Below are 21,024 nucleotides of genomic sequence, written 5' to 3' on the forward strand. Positions count from 1 at the left end.
GATGGGATGAGAGTGCTTAAGGGGGGACTTCCAACTCTCCAAGAGTTGAGCCTCTCTTAGCAACTGTTTGTACGTCATTCATTAGAAATGCCTCTTCTATGCTTGGACTACCATTCCTCACTTACAATTTAGGGTGCTGCAATAGCTTTCAAGATGTGCATACTGTATCCAAATTGTCACTTCAATTTTGTGGAGCTGAAATCACCCATCATTAAATTTCTAGGGAGGACAAGGTTCCATTCCCTTCTTGAAGGGATGGCAAACCTGCTGTGGCCCTCCTGATATATATTGTCCCATCAGCTCTAGACAGAATGGCCTGTTATCAGGGATGATGGGAATTGTAGTGCAGCAACTTCAGGAGGACCACAGGTTCCCTCATCCCTGCTTATCCCCCCCCCCCGACTTGCAGTTGCAGTCAGTGGGACAGGATGGTGGTGCTCACCTGAGAGGGGTGAGCTGGGAACAAGCTTTGTGCAATGCGAATGCACTGGCAGGATCAATCTAGGACTCCCTTCAGTGTGTTTGAACTGGGCTGACCTTACCAAAGTCTTGCTCCTCCCACTCTACCTCCTAGTAAGCAGCAACAGTGCAGGCGATGGGAGATCAAGTGAGTGCTGCTGCCTAACCCCACCAAACACCTACAGGTGGTTTGCTCTGTCCTGCCCTCCACGCTTTCTGCATTTTGGCTGACCTGGGAAGATTTCAAAAATTAATTCTGGAACTCAAGCAGAATATAGTGGCACAGGTGACATAAAGGAACTGAATATTCCGGCAAATGGGACTGTGTGGTATTCTGTACACAATTTTTCAAAGGGGAGCAAAATGGAATTACAGAGAAGGTCTCGTTCTATAAGCACCGGCTTCCCTTTGGAAGATAATTTAACTGGGAATGCTGAAATTGTGGGAGAAATTCACTGGAGCCAAATAGTGGAAGCAAGTGTCCCTATTTTCCAGGGACATCCCTGATTTAGACAAGCTATCTCAGTTTCTGATTTGATCCCAGAATGTCCCAATTTTCTTTAGTATGTCCCTATTTTCACTGGATAAAATGTTGGAGGGTATGGAGTTATTTGACCAAGGAACCATCTGAAAGCAATCCTGGATAGCGAACTTTTTAAAAATGTTTAATGTTTTATTATGTTTTTTATATATGTTGGAAGCTGCCCAGAGTGGCTGGGGAAACCCAGTAAGATGAGTGGGGTAGAAATAGTAAAATAATCATTAGGGAATGTGATGTCCCTATTTTCATCAGAGAAATGTTAGAGGGTATGCTAACCACTGACAGGCCCAGTACTCTTACAGCCAACCCTAACTCCAATATTTCTGTCAAAGTGTTTCCAAAAATTGTCCCCATCATTACTGCCATTAAAAAGAAAAAGAAAAGCTTCAACGGCAGTACCACAACAAGCCAAACTGAGGCAATTTCCGTCCTCTTAGAAAACGCCCTGAGCCTGCCTTTCACTCAGCCTCCCCTCAGCAAAATGGGAACAGCTGGGTGCTTCCAAAAACAAAATGTGTATATGAACTATCATCTGTGGGGTATTTATATTTGAAAAAGGCATCAATTTCCTTTCAGAGCAATGTGGTGTTAAGCACAAACCTTTTTTGTTGTTTTGCTGTTGTTTCCTCATTTTCACTCCATGTTCAGTTTGTCCTCTCTGTGCAGGGACCTTCCAATTTCCAGCATGTTAACACCCAACATTTATTTATTTTTCGCTTTTCCTTCAACAAAATGAAAAAGAGAGAAGAAGCAGAAGCTGGGGGTTTGCTAAGAGAGGGGGCATCCAGAAGACATATGTATGAGGACATGCAAAGAACAGAGCCAGAGGCTGTTCTTTATTATTCAAATGCCTCAGTGGCAAGCAGCAGAAACAGCAAGTGGGGTAGTTCATCTTCAGTCATGTAGGTGGAGGGGGAAAAGGGGGGTAGCTGGCCTATTCACAGAGCACGGGGAAAGGATTACAGCTCTGCACATCCAACCTACCACTTTGAATGATGCTAATGTTTAAATCATGCTTTACAGCAAGCTTGTTGAAAAGCCTTCGCATCGCCCTATAGTTTTCTCGCCATGCCTCAGACACATGCAGCGCCGCCCGAAGATTAAGTCTAATGCAAAATAATCAGTCCCGTGGCATGGTGAGCATCAAGGAGATTTAGTTACCTCTGTCAGGGAGGGAAATAGAGGCCTGTGGGCCAGGGATATCACACAGATGGGACTGTCTGAAAATTGGCTGCTGCATCGCTTCCACTCTCCCGACCACCACCACCACTTCTGCAGCCATTTAAGAACAGATGAAGTGATTCCAGCATGAGGCCTGCTGGGGTGTAATGGGTCGGCTGCCTGTGATTTACCTCTTGCAGTTCATAGCTTAGAGAGCAGATGACAATTCTGGAAATGAGTTATTATTGATTTTATGTCTCTTGTGTGATAGGATTTTGGTCAAGCCCATTTGTGTGTTTTTGCTTTTTAAGGCAACTTTTTAATATCCCAGGCTCAATTTGCTGGCTGTTCTCCTGATGTCATCCATTTCTGGCTTCAAAAGCATCCTAGTCCTGAAGGGATGCTTTAATCTGAACCAGGGTTCAAATCCCAGCCCAGTGTTGTTGTTTTGTTTTTTCAGTGCCAGGACTCAGGTGCAAGTCAGTTGAAATAGCCAACAGAGAGTTTTGAGTATGTAGCCAATGAAGGGAGGTCTAATTCTATGGCCTCACTCTACACTGTACATTTAAAGCAGAATCATACCATTTTATAAACAGTCATGGCTTCCATCAAAGAATCTTGAGAACTGTAATTTCTTAAGGGTGCTGAGACTTGTTTGGAGACCCCTATTCCCCTCAGAGAGCTCTGTCTCAGAATGGTTTATCATCCAATCCCTTTTGCCAGGGAACTCTGGGAATTATAGCTCTCTGTGGCAAATGGTGGTCTCCTGATACCTTCATGAGCCAGCACTTTCTAATTTTCAGAGACAGCTCATCCTCCATCTCTGCCTTTGAGTTCTGGCCTTGCCAAGGAGAGGCCAAGGATTCCCAGGGAGGGAAGCCTCAGCTTCAGCTTCAGATCTCTCCAACTTTTCATCTGTCATGTTCTATTACTACATTTACCATTTGTAGTAGATCCAAAACCAGCATCAAACCAAAATGCTTGACAATCTTTACGGTCATTTATTACAGCAACCCTGGGAGGTAAGACATCATATTTATTCTTTCATAAAACAATTCCATCTGCTCTACAGGTCTTTATCCTCTATCGGGGCCTGGTTTCTTGCAGTTGTAGAGTGAGAGGAGACTAAAGTAACTGCAAGTTACTGATGGACAAAGAAGCCAGGTCTTTCCAGTGCTGAGCAGTGAGGTGAGTGGCAAAAGTGAGAAAGGCCTGGTTGGAGGTCTCTATGGGTGCCTGCAGCAGCTGTCAGGACCAACAGTCATCCAGGTGTTACTGAGCTCGTGGAGACTCATTCACTGGTTCCTGTGTAAAGTAGCCCCACAGAAACCAGCAATGTACAGTTCATTTATGACTGCATTTATACCCCACCTTTTTCTCCAAGGAGCTTAAAGTGGTGTACATGCTTCTCCTCATTCTCATTTAAACCCCACAGCAGCTGAGAGGCAGTATCTGGCCCAAGGTCACCCAGTGAGCCTCATGGTTGAGTAGGGGTTTGAACCCTGGTCTTTCAGATCCTCATCCGACATACTACCCACTGATGCACATGACCTAATTTTATTAGAAGGTCAGCTGCTTCCATAAAACATCAAAGCTATACTGCCAGAGCTTAGCAAGGAGGCATGCATGGGAAACCAAAGATAAAGTGGACATGTTCTAAAATGGGATTATAACCAATAGAACTATTTGAGGAAGAGGAATTATTTTGAAAGGTATGACTAATACCTATAATGACTCTAATTTAACATAATAAAAATAAAAGGGAAGAAATGGGGGTGGGGGAGAGAGAAAGAGAAATTGACAAATCAATTTCAAGAACACCTTCCTGAAGTGAAATGCATTAGGTTGTATAAGAATATCTCACAGGTAAGAATGAAAACTCCATCTCTTGAGACTGTGGAAACTGTGTGCTTTCTCTCTCACTGACACAGAGGAGATAGATAATGCAGGGCAGGGGAACAATTTTGAATTTGCCCTCAGGAAAATGATTGAATAACTTAATCATTTCCCTCGCTGTTTCTGGTATGCAGTCTGCCTTACTAGTCTATCCCATTTAGTTGAGATGACTGAGAGTCTCATCATTGCCAACCCCCAAATGACAGAAAAGCAGAATCCTCAAATTGAAAGAAATCATTTGCTCTTCACCAGCCTGGAAATACTGCAGCTGCTTTGAACCACAATTCCCATCAGTCTCAGGAAGCGCATGCTGACTAGGCTTCCGCCATTGGCCTGCTTCAGCAGGCTCTTGTTATGCGTTTATATTCTGCCACTAGCAAGAAACAAACCAACCCTTGAGGAAGGAGCAAGAAACTGTGCCACTGCTAATGGTGAGCTCTATCCCTGGAGATGGACACGGGTGGCGCTGTGGGTTAAACCACAGAGCCTAGGACTTGCTGATCAGAAGGTTGGCAGTTCGAATCCCCGCGACGGGGTGAGCTCCCATTGCTCAGTCCCTGCTCCTGCCAACCTAGCAATTTGAAAGCACCTCAAAGTGCAAGTAGATAAATAGGTACCGCTCCGGCGGGAAGGTAAACGGCGTATCCATGCACTGCTCTGGTTCGCCAGCAGTGGCTTAGTCATGCTGGCCACATGACCTGGAAGCTGTACGCCAGCTCCCTCGGCCAATAAAGCAAGATAAGCGCCGCAACCCAGAGTCGGTCACGACTGGACCTAGTGGTCAGGGGTCCCTTTACCTTTACTTTATCCCTGGAGATAATGTGGTTCCTGCTGCGTCCCCAATTTCTTTGGTAACCAATAGAGTGGAGAATTTTGAGGTGCTGCTTCTGCACAGCTCCATTTCACAGAAGCATGCTGCAGAGTGCTATGTACTAAAATGAATATCACTGGTCCTCAGTGGGCAAATGGGGAGATGCAAGCAATTAATGTGTGTGGAAAAGACTCAGTCCTGAAAGCAATCCCAAATGAAGCTCATAAACAAACATCTGCTTTATAAAGCCTAATCAGACCAAGGCTTTGTGTAGCTTTCAAACACAGACTGTCTGGCTGTTTTTAAACACTCAGTCTTAAAGGTCTGAAGAAAATTATTGAATGTTGAAATTCTTATTTTAAAAACACACACACCCAAAACATCAAAATGAAGCCAGTGTTTTCATAGTTGATGTTTTACAGAAATTCCAAGTTAGGGTAGGTTAGAAAGGTTTCAGTTAGCCTTTAACATGAGTGCTTCCAGCCTGCAGGCATAGTATGACATTTTGGGCAAATATTAAGGAGGAATAATTGATCCTATCTGTACAGTTCACACAGAGTGACAGCGATAAAATAAAACCTCATTCAAACTCAGTGTATGGCAACTGACAGCGAAGAAGGCCACGTTTCCTGATAACCACTGTGAAACCATCCTCTCACTGAGGTTTAAACAAGCTGCCAGTGGAGGTGGGAAGGAAATTTGATTCAATATGCAAACTGAAGGACAGTCATCCTTTGAAATTTGCAAATCTCTGAATTTTGCAGTACAAAATAAAAAAGTCATTCCAGTAGCACCTTAGAGACCAACTAGGTTTGTTATTGGTATGAGCTTTCGTGTGCATGCACACTTCTTCAGATACACTTTTGCAGTATAGTTTTCTAGCCAAGCATTGTGTACCAAAATGAATACACATGGGTAAAGTGTGCATATAAATGCAGATATTCACGGCAAATGCAGTATGTTAGGGGAAATTGCTTTCCAAAAAACGTGTATGTTAGGCAAAATTACACATGACTTTCTTGAATGGCTTACCTGTTGGAGAACAATTACTGTGGCGTGAGGTTCCTGACCCACCCTGGAAGCACTATTGTTTTTTCCTGGTCTGCATCTACATTTCTATAGAATTTCTGGTTGCTGAAGGAAGCTTCTCTCTCTGGATCCTGATTCAGGGGATTTTAGATGCACTAGCCTGCATCTTTTATGCACCAACCATTTTACCTCATTTCCATTTTTGCAGCCTAGCTTTCTGATGAATCAAATGAACTTTCTGGATCCTCGTGGTCTCACTGGCAGTAGGCTCAGACATAGAGAAACCAATGACAAGACTATATGGAGGGTCAAAAGTCATTTCTCAGGGTCCTTTGCCAGCCCATTTTGGTTCCTTCCATCTCCTTCCTGAAAATGGAGATGAACAGCAAAAACCTTGTAACAGCACCTGCTTTCGTAGTTGAGCTACTCACAATAAAGAGAAGTTACAACTATTGACAAATGACCACATGCAAACATAAAACTGAAAGATCCCTAATGGCCGCTTTTCACATAATTCCTATAGTGAAAAGAGAGAGGAGGCTTATCAGGCAAATGTTACAACATGACGACTTTATGAAGATATTTTAATTGGACTCTGTAAAACCCTTTTAAAGGTTGTTCTGCTATTGTTGCTGTTCTGAAAAAATCAATGCAAACCATATTTAATTCTAAAAGCTGGACATTTAAAAGGTTAGTATTTCTGAAGAAAATATAGGAAATAAAAACACTGAACTACAGCGACGTCTGGAAACCTTTAATAATCTGTTGATTCAATTTGCTTCCAGAATGCAAGTCCCCATCTTTTTAAAATAAGGTGTACCAGTTGGTTTTCTGTGATACAGCTACATTCATTGGAGGAAGATGGCCATGTATACATCTCTTATTGATCCTGCAGAAGTTCACCCACCATGGTTATAGGCATCAAGACCTCCAGCGGATCAGGAGATGATGGAACAGAATTGTCAGCCCCCTTTCAATCTCCTTTATCTTAAAAATACCCCTTGGAAAACCCTGGTTAGTGAATTAAGCAAGCTGATGTCCAGTAGAACAAATGCTCAAAGCTAAGTTTATTCAGGTACAGCAAAGCTTGTTCCGGATGCTATTGCCACATTACTTCTGATGCTCATCTAGGGCCACCAGAACATTTTGCTTGGAAATTCAGAACAGAATTCTGAACAAACAGCAAAAAAATTCTTACACCATATATGTAAGCTTGTTGTGTATGTTAATTGCTAAGGGAGATTGTAAAACTCTAGAAGCTTGCTATATTTCAGCTTTCCAGGGTCTGTAAAACAAAATTAAGGAGTCAGCTCTCTTTCCTGAAAAATAGCTATAAAGAGAAAAGGCATGTTGTAGCTTATGGGGCCAGTAAGAGGCAATTAAAGCTCAACTTTTGCATTGCTGATTGCTCTAGTAAATCATGCATGTGTGTCTGTATAAAGAGGAAGATTTTTCTCCTAAGTGGAAATGTGTCAGATTGAAATACATACAGAAAAAGTAAGAACATGCCTATGTGGTCTAATTTTGGGGGTGGAGAGAGGGTTGGTGTTCGGTTTCAGTGCTTTATCTACCTAGCACAAATCTGTGGGCAGTAGCCTGTGCCACATCCCCATTGTATGTATCAGAACAGACATAAGAATGTAAGATGTGGTGCCTAAACAGCTGACTTCTTGGGCTATGCAAGCATGTGCCCAAACAAAATGGCTCTTGCCTTTCTTCCCATCCTATCTTGTAACAAACCATCTTCTGTAAATTCCCCAAATCATGAAACACCAAACAAATCTCACAAGATTTGCTTTCCTCCAAATACAGTATAGCTTCCCACAGATCATTTATTTGCAAGAAATACTAACTGTTTCCATAGTCTTGGGGTATGAAATCCATGAGATGGTGCAACTGTAAGCAGTTTAGGACATCCTGAAACATTTGAAGTCTAGCATAACTATCGTACACAGGGGTGAAACCTGTGGCTCTCCAAATGAGGTTAGGCTCAAACTCCCATCAGCCCCATCTGGCATGACTAACACAAGATCCACTGGGATGAGAGTGTTTGGGGTCAGCAGGTCTTGGGCTTTCCTGGCTGACTAGGGCTACGCTGGTATAATTTAAGATGGTGAAGGGACTAGAGAGACCCTCTTGACCTAAGCGTGTCCATAATGATGGCTTCTTCCCCTGATAGATTATGCTTGCAATCAACGTGACCTGCTTAGCATGACCCATTTAGCTGCCCACAGTATGCTTTTAGAATAAAAGTCAAACTGATCACTTTTGACAGACTTTGTGGTTGGACAGGGGTGCCAACTTGAATAAAATATTGGGGGGCCTATGTAAGCCCCAACCTGCATAATCAATCACATGATGTGGTACATGCGCACCATTTGAATGGCAAGGCTCCTCAACTTTGGGGAAGTCAGGCCCCCTTAAATATTTTATTGGGTGGGGGCACTGAAAGGACCTCAGCCCCTAGGAGTTAGCTCCTACGTGGCTGGAAGTTTCCTTGTGGTGTTGGTGCTTTTCAAGAAAGTCAAACGGTCAGACTTTGTGGTTGAGCAGCTCCTGGCATTGTCCGAAAGGCAATGTTCAGGAAGGAAGGGGTAGTGACAGAGAGTGACCACTGAACCTGCTAAAACCTTAGTTTTGAAGAACTAAGCCCCCTGAGCCCCAAAGACTGACCACAAGTTTTTCTGCTGAAACCAATGCCTATGCTTAGTACTATGTGTATGTAGCCCACAGCAATCATGATCGCACATTCTTCACGTGAAACAATGTCTTGGGAATGTATAATGTGTTCTGCATTTTTCGGACGCATGCAGATTCTCTGAGTATTAACCTAATCTGTGTCTTCTGTCATGGCTGAATAAATTGTTTGACTCGCACCCCCGGCGTGTTCCTAGGCTACATTCACCCCAGCTCAATGGGAGACTTGTCCACAACAATGGAGTAATTTATGCCAGCTTAAGAGGACATTCTGGGGGAGTGGGAGAGGCATAGTGTAAGTTTGGTGGAGCAAGGAAAGAATTATAGCTATGCCAAACCCCCTTCAGCTCAGTGACCTAGAACCCAGTCCTCAAAACTTGGGTGCACACTTACCTGTTATCTCCGCTGGCAGTAGTCTCACCCTGAGGATGCAGAACAAAATTTGGAATAGGAGTAATTTATGCTGGCATCGGTTATGCCAATATAAATTACACCAGCTTCCTCGAGTTAGGGTTGCTCTGTTGGTGTCTAAAGAGCTAGTGAACTGTATATTCTTGGTAAAACATTTTCAGTAACACGAAGCACTCCTGATTTCACTTCCATGCCTCAAAAGGAAAAGCAGATGTGGGGATGAAAACCTCCTTGTAAAATGGCAGCCTCTGTGTGTTACTGTTTCAAATGTGTTGCAAGGTAAAGCTGAAAATGTGAGGCCCAAAAATAAAACTTGGGTAGACTGCTCTTATGAGTTGTTTGACTGATCCATGAAAGCAGATTCAGTGTGGGATTATTATTTTTTTAAAAAAATCAAAGGTCCCCATACTTTGACCTATGAATTCTGAAACCAAAGAAAAATACATGCCTATTAGAGTTTCAGAGCTGGGGGATTCTGCAAATGTTGCTGTATAGATGGTGGCTTTCTTTAATTTAAGTATGTTTAGGTCACCATGTCAGCAGCCACAAGGCAGACACAACAGAAACCACAGTCTGATCTCATGGTAGCATTCAAAGACTACAAGCTTGGTGAATGACCCCTCCACATTGAGACCTTTGAAATTCACAAGGTTTGCTCAGAACACACACACTTCTATTCTTTATGGGTTTTTAAGCCTCAGGTATCAATGAATCAAAAGGGGGATATATTCCTGCAGTCCTTTTGGTTGCATTGTTGGAAGAGGGTGAAAAAGACAAAGGGAATGTCTTGTGGAAAATTGCCAGTTTAGGCTTAAAGGAAAGTTGCTAATTTTGGACTCCATGATTCTTGCCGGTGCAGGTCAAAAATTATTCGCACACAAGCCAGGGGCTTGTCTTTGGTTTGCATGCATCTGTGTTCAATTAAAATGAAGTCTCATACTTGAGGTTAATTCTATAGAAATGAACAACAAAGCCTTCTTGTGTTTAAACTTTCCAGTCCTATGAGGCCATGCTATGGGAGACTCTGAGGGATGAAAGCCCGGAGGTGTGTGTGTGGAACTGTAGATAGCAAATGCAAATTGTTTCTGGCTGGAAAAAAACCAAACCCGGACTTTAGAAAGCATCTCCTTTCACCAAGGTTTCCCTCTGAAAGAATCACGCAGCCTCTTCCATGGCATTCAGTACATTGGAAGCTGAAATTGGCAAATGGTGGAATCCAGAGAGAATAGAGAGGCAGGCAACAAGACAGAAAATGTCTACTATTGCAGTGCTTCAGTTGGGCACACTGTGCATGGTGATCCCAGATTTTTTAGTAGTCTTCCCACTGCTTTGGTGCAAAGATCTGGACAGAAATCTTTAGGACACTGCTTTGATGCAAAGATTTAGGCCAGGGGTAACCAAAGCAATGCCCTCCAGATTTTGTCACACTACATCATCCCTGACCTTTGCCCGTGTTGACTGGGGCTGGTGGAATCAAACAACTTTTGGAGAGCACAATTGGCTGGCCTTTATTTAGTCCACTTTCCAAGCAAAGTTTGGCATTTCATAGAAGCATAGAATAGTAGAGTTGGGAGGGATCCTGAGGATCATCTAGCCCAACCCCCTGGCAATGCAAAAATATGCAGCTATCCCATACGAGGATCGAACCTGCAACCTTGGCATTATCAGCACCATGCTGTAACCATTGATGTATACAGTAGGGAATGAATTAGGGGTAAGAAATGTGGCTAATTTTAACAGGAATGTGCCCATTTCAGGTAGGTCGCATTTTCTAAATGACAGGTGGCTGTTTTCATCGGCTATTAAATGCTGGCCATTTTGGTACCAAATTCACTTGCGCACATTATTGTATTTTTTCCACTGTAGACCAGCGTGGACCCTTCAGTTATATGAAGCTTTCTTTATTTTTCAGTGAAGAAAAAACCAAAATGATAATGAATCTCCATGTCCATAGTGACTTTTTTTTTAACCACTGAGTTTTCTATTGCAAAACAGCTACAGCAAAGCCATTTTTTATTCTATTCTCACTCCCACCGCCACTGCCGCCCCAATTTATATTTCATGAGGAAGTGTATTACCTCGGGAGAAGAGGACGGAAGTGGCTACAGAGACAGGAAAATGGAAGGATGGAGCAAATGGCCTTTTATTTCTTTTTTGGCCTGTAGCCATTTTTTTTTAATCAGTAGGGGGGGAAATAGATGATAGGAGCTTTTCATCCATATATTTTCTTACCACTGGTATGATAACATTGAAGAAGGAAAATGGGAAACTCTGAACCCTGACCTCGAGCAGAACTGTCATAAAGCGCCTGAAAAATAGCATAAGCTGCCCCCTGGGATATTGGCTCGGCTTTTAAAATCTTAAAACCAAAGAGAGTTTGTTCCCCTTCTTCTCACTCGCTTTGTTGTGGAGCTTGTTTTGCACAGGATCAGAAGCTAAATAAAGACCAGCAATGACAGCTTAACCCAACAAAAATGAATCATGTTGGCCACAAAGGAGTTCTGGCTCTGCACAACACCATTCTCTGCCTCCTGGCTGATAAAAAAAGAGGATTTTGCCACCTCACATGTGCTGTATATACGTTATGCAAATCTATTAGAAATGAGCTGATTTGTGCGTCTATGGGACTTTCCATTCTGCTGTCAAAATGGGTGTGTCTGAGGAGAGGGAATCCTTTGCTGTACAGGTACCAAGTTGCATCAGATCTGAAAGTGTTTCTCTGCTTTCTGCCTGAGTTCTGGACACAAGTTCTGCAAAAGCCCCCAAAGATTAAATTTAGGGCTCCAGGAAACTGAACAGTCCCTGGAGTCCCTGAGGCCAGGACAGAGAAAAGCAAGGGGAACAATGAATGTGTTAGGAACATATGCACTCAGTCCATCCTGCCCTCCCCTGTGTGGATATGCCAGGGACTGAATTTGGAACTTTTTATTGCAAAGTGTGTTCTTTCATGGATCTACATTCAAAGGTTCTTTCCCCTCATGGATTGTTTTGTTTTTTGCTATTATCTCCTACTTAATCAATATCTAGATGTCGTATCCCTTTGACTTCTAATATATTTGAAATGAAAAACAGATTCATAATTTTCCATTGTGTGTGTGTGTGTGTGTGTGTGTGTGTGAGAGAGAGAGAGAGAGAGAGAGAGAGAGAGAGAGAGAGAGAGAGAGAGAGATACATGGCCGAGTTTTTATGGTGCAGTTGTTGTTTTACATTTCATAACGATGACTTCCAAACTTCTGAAATTACTTGTTAGATTCTCAATTTACCCAAAGAGAAAAGTCAAAATATCCCAGCATCCAGGGCATGCTGTTGTAAATGTATGGTCCAATATTCTCTGCACATTCAATATTTCAGAATGGCAAATACAGAAATGTGGTATATGCTTTGCCATTGACATAGTAGATGTTAGCTCCTTGATTCAACTATTGTTCTTTAGCTATTTCATCCACAAAGCAATAAACACCAAATGCAGTTCTTAAAATAAATGTTGGGTTTTTTAAAAAATCTATCAAGCTTGAAATTTAATTTATTCTAATTGGTTTGGTTCAATCCTGAAAATTGAATAGCAATTTAAAAACTGACAGACGCTCACTCTAATTTCATATTTCTTATAAAAATGGTGTGTGTTTTTTTAAACTCCACTTAATTCTATGTTAATTTAGTTCTTTGTATCCTACATATATAAGCAAGCATTATGGATGGCAGCCTGTGATACTGATTATATGTAGAAATACATTCTTTATTTATTGGCTCTCCACATGCTTATATATCTACAGTGGTTAAGCCCAACATAGTAAATGGTCATCTCTATTTATTCTGAATCCGATTCTCATGGTGGGGGAGTGGTGAATTAACTTTTGCGCAGAGCATTTATGAAGAAAACAAATAGCGATACAAAACTGCCAACACTATTTGCATTTGATAATACCTCATTTATTTCCTCCATGCCTATGCAAACAAGTAGTGTGATGCCACTTCTTCTGAAATTACTGCAGAGCATCTCTTTTCCTTGCCTGTGCTCAACAGTAAGAAACAGCCCTCATGTCCCCAGCCATGGGGATGCCCACCACCAAGGACAGGTGATGGACCAAGGGCTCCAGACAGACAGGAAGACAAGGCAGGATAATTACCTTGGAGAGAGACTAGAGTGTCAACTGATCTTAAAGCTGAGGCAGAACATACAAGCTGTCTTAGCAGTGTCCTGGAGTAACGGACAAAACTTTATAACCTGGGCTAGATATTCGTTGACTAGAGCAGGGGGTGAGGAATATTTTTGGCTCTGGGGAGTCAGATCTTTATCTGGTCTCACTCCATGGGCCAACTTTGGCAGGTGGGCAGGGTAACCCACCTATCAGTCACATGACATTACAGACAGGTAGTTCCCCCCATTTCAGAGACATGGCCGGCAGAGAGGAGTCTGCAGAGGGAGAGCAAGAGGCAGAGGAAAACAGCGCAGAGCTGCTGGAGGCAGGAGGCAGGTGGTAGGAGGGGGTTGGATTCAGCTCCAGAGGAGGAGGAATTGGCTGCACCTGAGTCTCCAAGAAGTAGGAGGCAGAGCAAGTGATTAGAACATAGGAAGACCAGCAGGAGGCAGGGGAGGATGTGGCGTATATCTGGCCTTAGGAGGAGCTGGAAGCCAGTTGAGTCAACTGTCTCCAACAGTGAGGAATGAGTTGTGGGAGCTTGGAGTGCTGAATGCCTGTTATTGCTAAATAAACCTCAACTAGTAAAACTGCCAGCGTTCCGTGACTTGTGTGAGAGAAGTGCTAAACCTGACACCCCACCACCTGTCAAAATCCCTTTCCTTACTTCAGCAAATGAACAATCAGGAGCCCACTTCAAGCTCTCAATTATCCATTTGAAGCCCCATCCTTATATGGCCCACACCTGATGCTATCTAGGCATGATATCATGGGTAGGTGGTTGGCTGTGGCTTCCCAATACTTCATTGGCCAAGTGGGGAGGGTTGGCAGGCCATACCTGGCCTGTAGGCTGGAGATTCCCCACCTCTGGAATAGAGGCTCTATTCCCTGCATGCTGCATCTACCTTCTTCTGGACTCTAAGGTTTGAAGCCATAGGATAGCTGCTCAGGACTATCCTGATTCTCTCTAAGGAATCTGTGAAGCAATAATCAGAGTAGTACTAGTGTTTCCTCAAGGTTCAGAGGAGCAGATGAGAGTTCTGGTGCCGATATTTCCCTCTGAGATGGACCATGGAATGAATCCATCTTCCCTTCAGAGCTGCTATTAGAGGACTCTGACACCACTACATGCACCACGAGCACAGAAGAGCTGGTTTCTCAATCACTTCAATGGCAATCAGTCTGCTGAAATTTGTAACACAAGGGTAGTGAAAATTGGGTAGCATCTGGACAAAGACAAATGGTGGTGGGTCTCCATTGAAAGGTGGCTCTCACCATGGGCTTAGCCAGGGGGCGGGGGGCAGCTCCCACCCCCCAGATCAAGCAAAGCAATAGAATACTTAACTAGCTGACCAATCATGGCAGTTCTTTCACCCTAACAAAAGTCCTGGCCTCCAACAAAAATACTGGCTATGCCCATGGCTCTCACATGGGTGCTGTGATAATCATCACCTGAAAGAGTTGCATGAAGTGCCTCAAGGGACCACAGAATCTCTTTAATCCACCCAGACTCTGCAAATAAATCTAACAACACATTGCCAAAACAGGTATGAAACGTAGTCCAGAACCATCTTCTTTAGAAACCTGATACGCTTTTAAACTCCATAGGCCTCCCATTAGCATACTCAGGAGATCTAAGTAATAACTTTTCTCAATCAATTAGCTCATTTGGAGAATATTCAGATCTACACCTGCATCCTGAACCAAATCAGTGTTTCTAAGGCTTGTTTAGAGTTGAATTATAATTGTTTTAAAATTCTTTTGGTGCCAGATCTTATGGGCAAAATAATTCCCCCCATTCTGCTCCTGTCTTGTGTCAGACTTGCACATTTCTGTCTAGCACAAAGATATGGGATGGGGAGCTTTGCTGAAACCTCTGACTCAAAATTCCAAGTGAGTCCTAATCAGAACTAAGACGATGAACCTTCCATGTTAGACATTTGGGTGGTAGAAACATAAACATTACTATTGCATAGTAATGTTGGAATGAGCATGTGTATTTCACTTAAGAAGGCAATTTTTAATGAAACAATGCATCATTTTTAAATAAGTCAGCTTTAGCAGGATCAGGCCAGCAGCTCATCTAGTCCTGTTCCCACAATGGCAAACTAGATATCTATACAAGACTGCCAGAAGCTATTGATAGCCTTTTCCTGAATTTATTCAAGAATATGTTTGCAAGAAAGAAGAACAAAAGGGAAGGGTCAAACAAGAGCAATCCCCCTGCCTGTTGATTGTTCCAGAAAAAAATAATGCATTTATATACCAGTGTATCTGGTTTAATACCTTATTATTTTCTGTCAACTGTTGCTCCCTGCAAGCAATAGACCAGTGTTTAGTTTCTCTAAATACCCACCCATCACACAAGAGATTTAAAGGAATATTAATATCAAGTGGAGTATTCTGACATAAAGTGATTTGGCGTGGGAGGCAAATCACAGATTGCCTACAGAGGTCCCATTAAGTCAGTTAATTCAATGGGCCCATCCTAATGTAGCAGCAACTGAATTCTCCTTGACCCCAGAGGTAAAACTATAGCCAAGATTGCTCCTTACTGATCACATGTCCTTAGATAAGCCTATGAAAAGGTATAATTGAGATGTAATAATTCTCTGAACTGTACCTACTCTTCACTCAGTAGTTCTATACCAAGGATAAATACAATTATGCATCTATATAACACTTATATGTGGAAAATTGGCCATATTAAATATGTCTTATATGATAGCATACCTTTGTAAACTGGAAATATTTTCTAGTAAAAGTTGTATTTTGAGGCGTATACATTAGTGTAAAAGCAGAAGGTTATCCACCATAATCATTTATTGCTAATATTCCTAACCTTGTACCATTGATTAATATTTGGGTCAAGTGCATATTGCACTACATTGCCTTGTGGCATCAGGCAGTAAAAACAATAGGGATAACAAAATGGATGCAACACAATGCACCGAGTTAAAAAGAAGAGAGAACGCAATTTGCCAATCAATACACTAATCCATTTGTTGAGAAGGAATGGATCAATCGGAAGGTTGATTTATTTCTTCCCTTACTGAAATAAAGGCGGTTCTTCATCACCGCATCTCATCAGAGATGAGTCAGTCCAAGGGAGATATAAAATGTCAGTAGCTGAGGCCGGGATTTCACTGAAATGGGAAAGTTGCATCTGGGCTGTACCACTTCAGACTCCAGAGCTAACGTGACAGAATGATTCCACATGAATATATATATGAAGAGAAGAGATTGGACTTGATATCCCACCTTTCACTCCCCTTAAGGAGTCTCAAAGCGGCTAACAATCTCCTTTCCCTTCTTCCCCCACAACAAACACTGTGTGAGGTAAGTGAGGCTGAGAGACTTCAGAGAAGTGTGACTAGCCCAGGGTCACCCAGCAGCTGCATATGGAGAAGCGAGGACGCGAACCCAGTTCACCAGATTACGAGTTCACCATTCTTAACCACTACACCATGCTGGCTCTCTCGCTATATATATTCCATATATATATACACATACATATATATATATACATACAGTGGCGTAGTGTGGGGGGTGCAGGGGGGGCAGGCCGCACCGGGCGCAACATCTGGGGGTTAGGGTTAGGGGGCGCAAATTCACAGGTTAGGGGGCGCAAATTACTTGCCTTGCCCCGGGTGCTGACAACCAGCGCTACGCCACTGTATACATACACACACACACACACACACACATATATATATATATTCCAAAACATAGAAAACTAGCATGTCAGAGAGAAGGTTGGACTAGAACCATTATCCATTAAATCTAGTTTTCTATGTAGAAATTCCTTCCTTCCTTCCTTCCTTCCTTCCTTGCTTGCTTCCTTCTTTTTCTTATTTAACTGTATAAGCAGCATCTGCAGTCTAGTGTAGCCTAGTCCACATAATCAAGAGCTAGGCATCATTCAAAGGTGATTTCCTTACATAATATGTATAGATTTTGCCTCTAATGAACACCTCTGGATTATCTTTTGCTTAGTCTTTCTTAGAGTGCACTCTGAAGACCAAGGGCACAATCAGTTCTGCAAAATAGTTCCTCAATTCCCCGTCGGGAGATTGCTTTTTTAACTTGAAGTTGAGGAAACAAGGCTAGGGTTGAGATCGGTCTTCTTTCTTTAAAGAGATGAGTGTTGTTCTAATAAGCAGGTTCTGAGTCTGCTCCAATATATATATATTTATAATGTAACCTAGAGGAATAAAATCCAAAGTCCTTATCACACCTTCACAATTAGTTTATCTCTGGCAGGGATAATTTGAGTCGTACAGTCAGATGCCAGCTCTTAACTCAGTTTTGTATTGTAATTGTCGCATGAAGATTTTCCATGCCAAGTTTGTTTTCCAGCTATCGGGGCATGGATCCCACCCCAGTGGCTCGTCTGGATATTTTGAGATGACTCACTGGGAAATGAAAAAGGATGGGCAGCAATGTGTCAACATGGCCTTGTTCTCAGTGTTTCACACCCACCTGATAAAACACACATACCTCCGGATATTTAACTATCAGCAATTAATGCGCTGGCATAACATCCTCAGTCCTGCCCTTTTCCTGTTCTCCCCTGTCCCTCCCATTGCTTTGTGGAGAGCTGTAAAAAGTATATGAATTGTGTGAGAGAGCCAAGCACCTCATGCAAGAAATCCATACAGCCAAATAGCATGCTCCAAAATGCTTGAAGTGGGTATCAAAACATGCCTACCTGAGACGTCTTGACACTTTATATGAGAGTACACCAAGACTTGCAAAAAGAGTTGAGTTCACTTGTAGCTGGTATCATGGGGCCTCCCAGTGATTTAATGGCACATTAACAGCTGAGGACTTTGTTTTAAACCTCACTTTGAGACACCAGAGGTTGTGCTACCATTGGAGGTGACAAATGGAGTCAGGGCAGTGCTGAAGAGAGAGATGGACATTTTCCTTTTGTGATGGCTGCAGAGGCAGAAGCTGCCTTACTGGTCCATCTATCTCAGAAGATTGGGGATGTCTGAAGGTTCCATGGAAATGGCAAATGGTACTGGAAATTGCGTCAGCCATTTGCAAACGGGAAAGGAAACCAGATGGGTGAATAGGATTGGCATTTGCAGCCATCATTTTTCTTCACTCCTCAATTCACTGTCATTTTTTCTTAGTATGTTATTGATCCTTCCCTCCTCCCCCCCCTGCATTGAATGATGTGCAATTACATAACAATGATATAATGAATTATGCTATTGAATTTGGCAGTGAGGCAATGTTGTGAACAGAGAAATGAATAACACTGTTGTTTTTTGTGGAACCCAAACTGTAGTGGGATAGGAAAGGTGCTGCATGTGGCAGAAATGAGGCAAAAAATGCCTTTTGATGGTCAGTGGGAAGATGTGAGAGCCATCTATTTACACCAATCATCACTGCACTGCAACATCCACTACTACAAGGTGTCTGTGATGTTGCACTGTGTTTGTGGTCTGTGCAACCCACCCCAAGAAAGTGTTAATAAAGCATGTCTTTCAGACGAAACTGTCTGTTGCCTCAGGTCACTATGACCCAGACTGAAGCCCATCTCCCTGAGTGTTGGGGATACATTTAGAGCATTGCCCTTAAAATGTCACCGTATTATTGTCTGTGGTTGCAGCTGACTCGGCTGCATTCCACTCAGCCAGAAAGGCTTTGTGAAGAGTCAATTTTTAAATTGCTTTCTGAAAGCTCAGGTATGCATTTGAGTTAGTAGGGCCAGAGAAAATGTTGCTAGGCTGCCCAGATCACTGGTAAAAAGGACCGAAAGATGGTTTACCTGCATGCAACTTTCACCCTCCATCCTTCTAGTAGTACTTCAACTAGACTTCCCTCATTTGTACAGAGATGCTTCATCATTTGCCCACAAAAGTCCAGCTGCTGTTCGATCCGCTTCCACAATGTAAAACAGTGGTGCAATGAATGAAATGTTCCCCTCGATGATGGCTTGCGGAAGTGTTATGTCTAAGGTACTTCCTGAAATTCTTGGAAACTCATAAACCTACTTCCTGGTCTTGTCATTACTTGTGGAACTCAAGACTGTAAACTGAAAGCCATTGAAGCCCTAACCCATTTGCTCTACTTTTTCCTTTTATCATAAGGTTTATGACAGTAAGCTTTGGGAAATGGTTTTCCTTCCTCAACAGTTTTAGGGGGAATTCCAAAATCCATATCCGGGGAGACCCTTTATTAGACCAAACAACACGTTGCGAAAATAGCTGTGACTCTTCCTTGAGCTAGATGGGAAGCCAAGCCAGGCAGGGGTTGGGAGAGAGTGAGAAAATTAGCTGCTGGGTAAACCATCAAGTCTAAAACTGATAAAGGACTTAAGATGGAATGTGGAAGGAGGTAACAGACATCCAAATTAAGCTCTGTTAGGTACTATCCAGCAGACTTTGCACAGGCCCCAAGATTTGGCTTCTATCTGTACATTTTTAGAACTTCTGATTTGTTTCTGAACCACTCTGTTCCCTCTCCACTTTGATCTGTGTTTTTGGTGCTAAGCCATGGGTAGGCAAACTAAGGCCCGGGGGTTGGATCTGGCCCAATCACCTTCTAAATCCAGCCCACGGGCGGTCTGGGAATCAGTGTGTTTTTACATGAGCAGAATGTGTCCTTTTATTTAAAATGCATCTCTGGGTTATTTGTGGGGCCTGCCTGGTGTTTTTACATGAGTAGATTGTGTGCTTTTATTTAAAATGCATCTCTGGGTTATTTGTGGGGCATAGGAATTTGTTCATTTTTTTTTTTCAAAATATAGTCCGCCCCCCCCCCCCACAAGGTCTGAGGGACAGTGGACCAGGCCCCTGCTGAAAAAGTTTGCTAACCCCTGTGCTAAGCCGTTCTGTATAAAACAAAGCACTGTGGGACAGATTCAACAAAACCGTTGTGCTTGTGGGAGCCAACGTAAAACATTGTGCTAGTGCAATGGGCTCCCCCGCCCCACCTCTCTTCCATCTCTCTGTGTTTCCCAGTCCTCTGAAATTGGCTGTGAGGGGTTGGGAGAACCCCTGGAACAGCACACGGGGAGGAGACGGAGGGTCATTCCACCTGGCAAGCAGAAATACTTGTGCTGATTGATTGCTTATAATAGCACTGCACTGAATTCCACCCATTGTTTCCCTGTTCATTCTGATCTTTCATTCTGGTGACTCTTTTTGTTCCCTGATAGGCTTTACAGGCCTCATAATACACCTCTGCGGATCTTTGATAACTCTTATGGTCCAAGACTAACTAGGTTTCTATTTCACCATGGCCTGCTGGGAAGAAGCTGGTCCTTCATCTTTTTTTTGGGGGGGGGGGACACCAGCTGTTGCTAGGTCTGTCTCCATCCTTAGGCAAAATATATAGTTTACTTGCTAGGAACCTTTTTTTTTTAATGGTGATGTAACACATCACTGAAACCACTCTATTTCTTCAGCTGCGCCTACTGCTTAGCTTGCCCCTTTTATCTCCACTCTAAAAACAGAAGATAGACTGGCTTGCTATCTTTGTGAAAGCTTTGCCCTAGTCTGCAGTGGTGGAAAGAAATGAGAAAAAGAAAGGTTTAATCTTTCCCAGTGGACAAAGCTTTGTTTGTTAGATTCAGACATTGGCTGCTTGCCTGTAGCATGTGGACTGCACCTAAATTGCATTCAGTTGCAGGCTGAGGCTCTTTTCAGCCTTAGCTGAGACATATTACTGCAGCAGCTCCTGAAGATCCAGAGACTGGAATAAGTGCTCATGCAGGAGAACATAAAATATTGCCTGCCAGTGACTGATGTCTTCAGGGGCCACAGCGATGTTCAAAACACAGGAAATAAAATGGCAAGCTGACAGCTTTAGTTGGCTTTGACCAATAGATCCCATTGGTCCCATAAGTGCAAGTCAATAAAAGG

The sequence above is a fragment of the Podarcis gaigeae genome (genome assembly GCF_964106915.1).
Source record: "Podarcis gaigeae genome assembly, chromosome: 7".
NCBI classification, from domain to species: Eukaryota; Metazoa; Chordata; class Lepidosauria; order Squamata; family Lacertidae; genus Podarcis; species Podarcis gaigeae.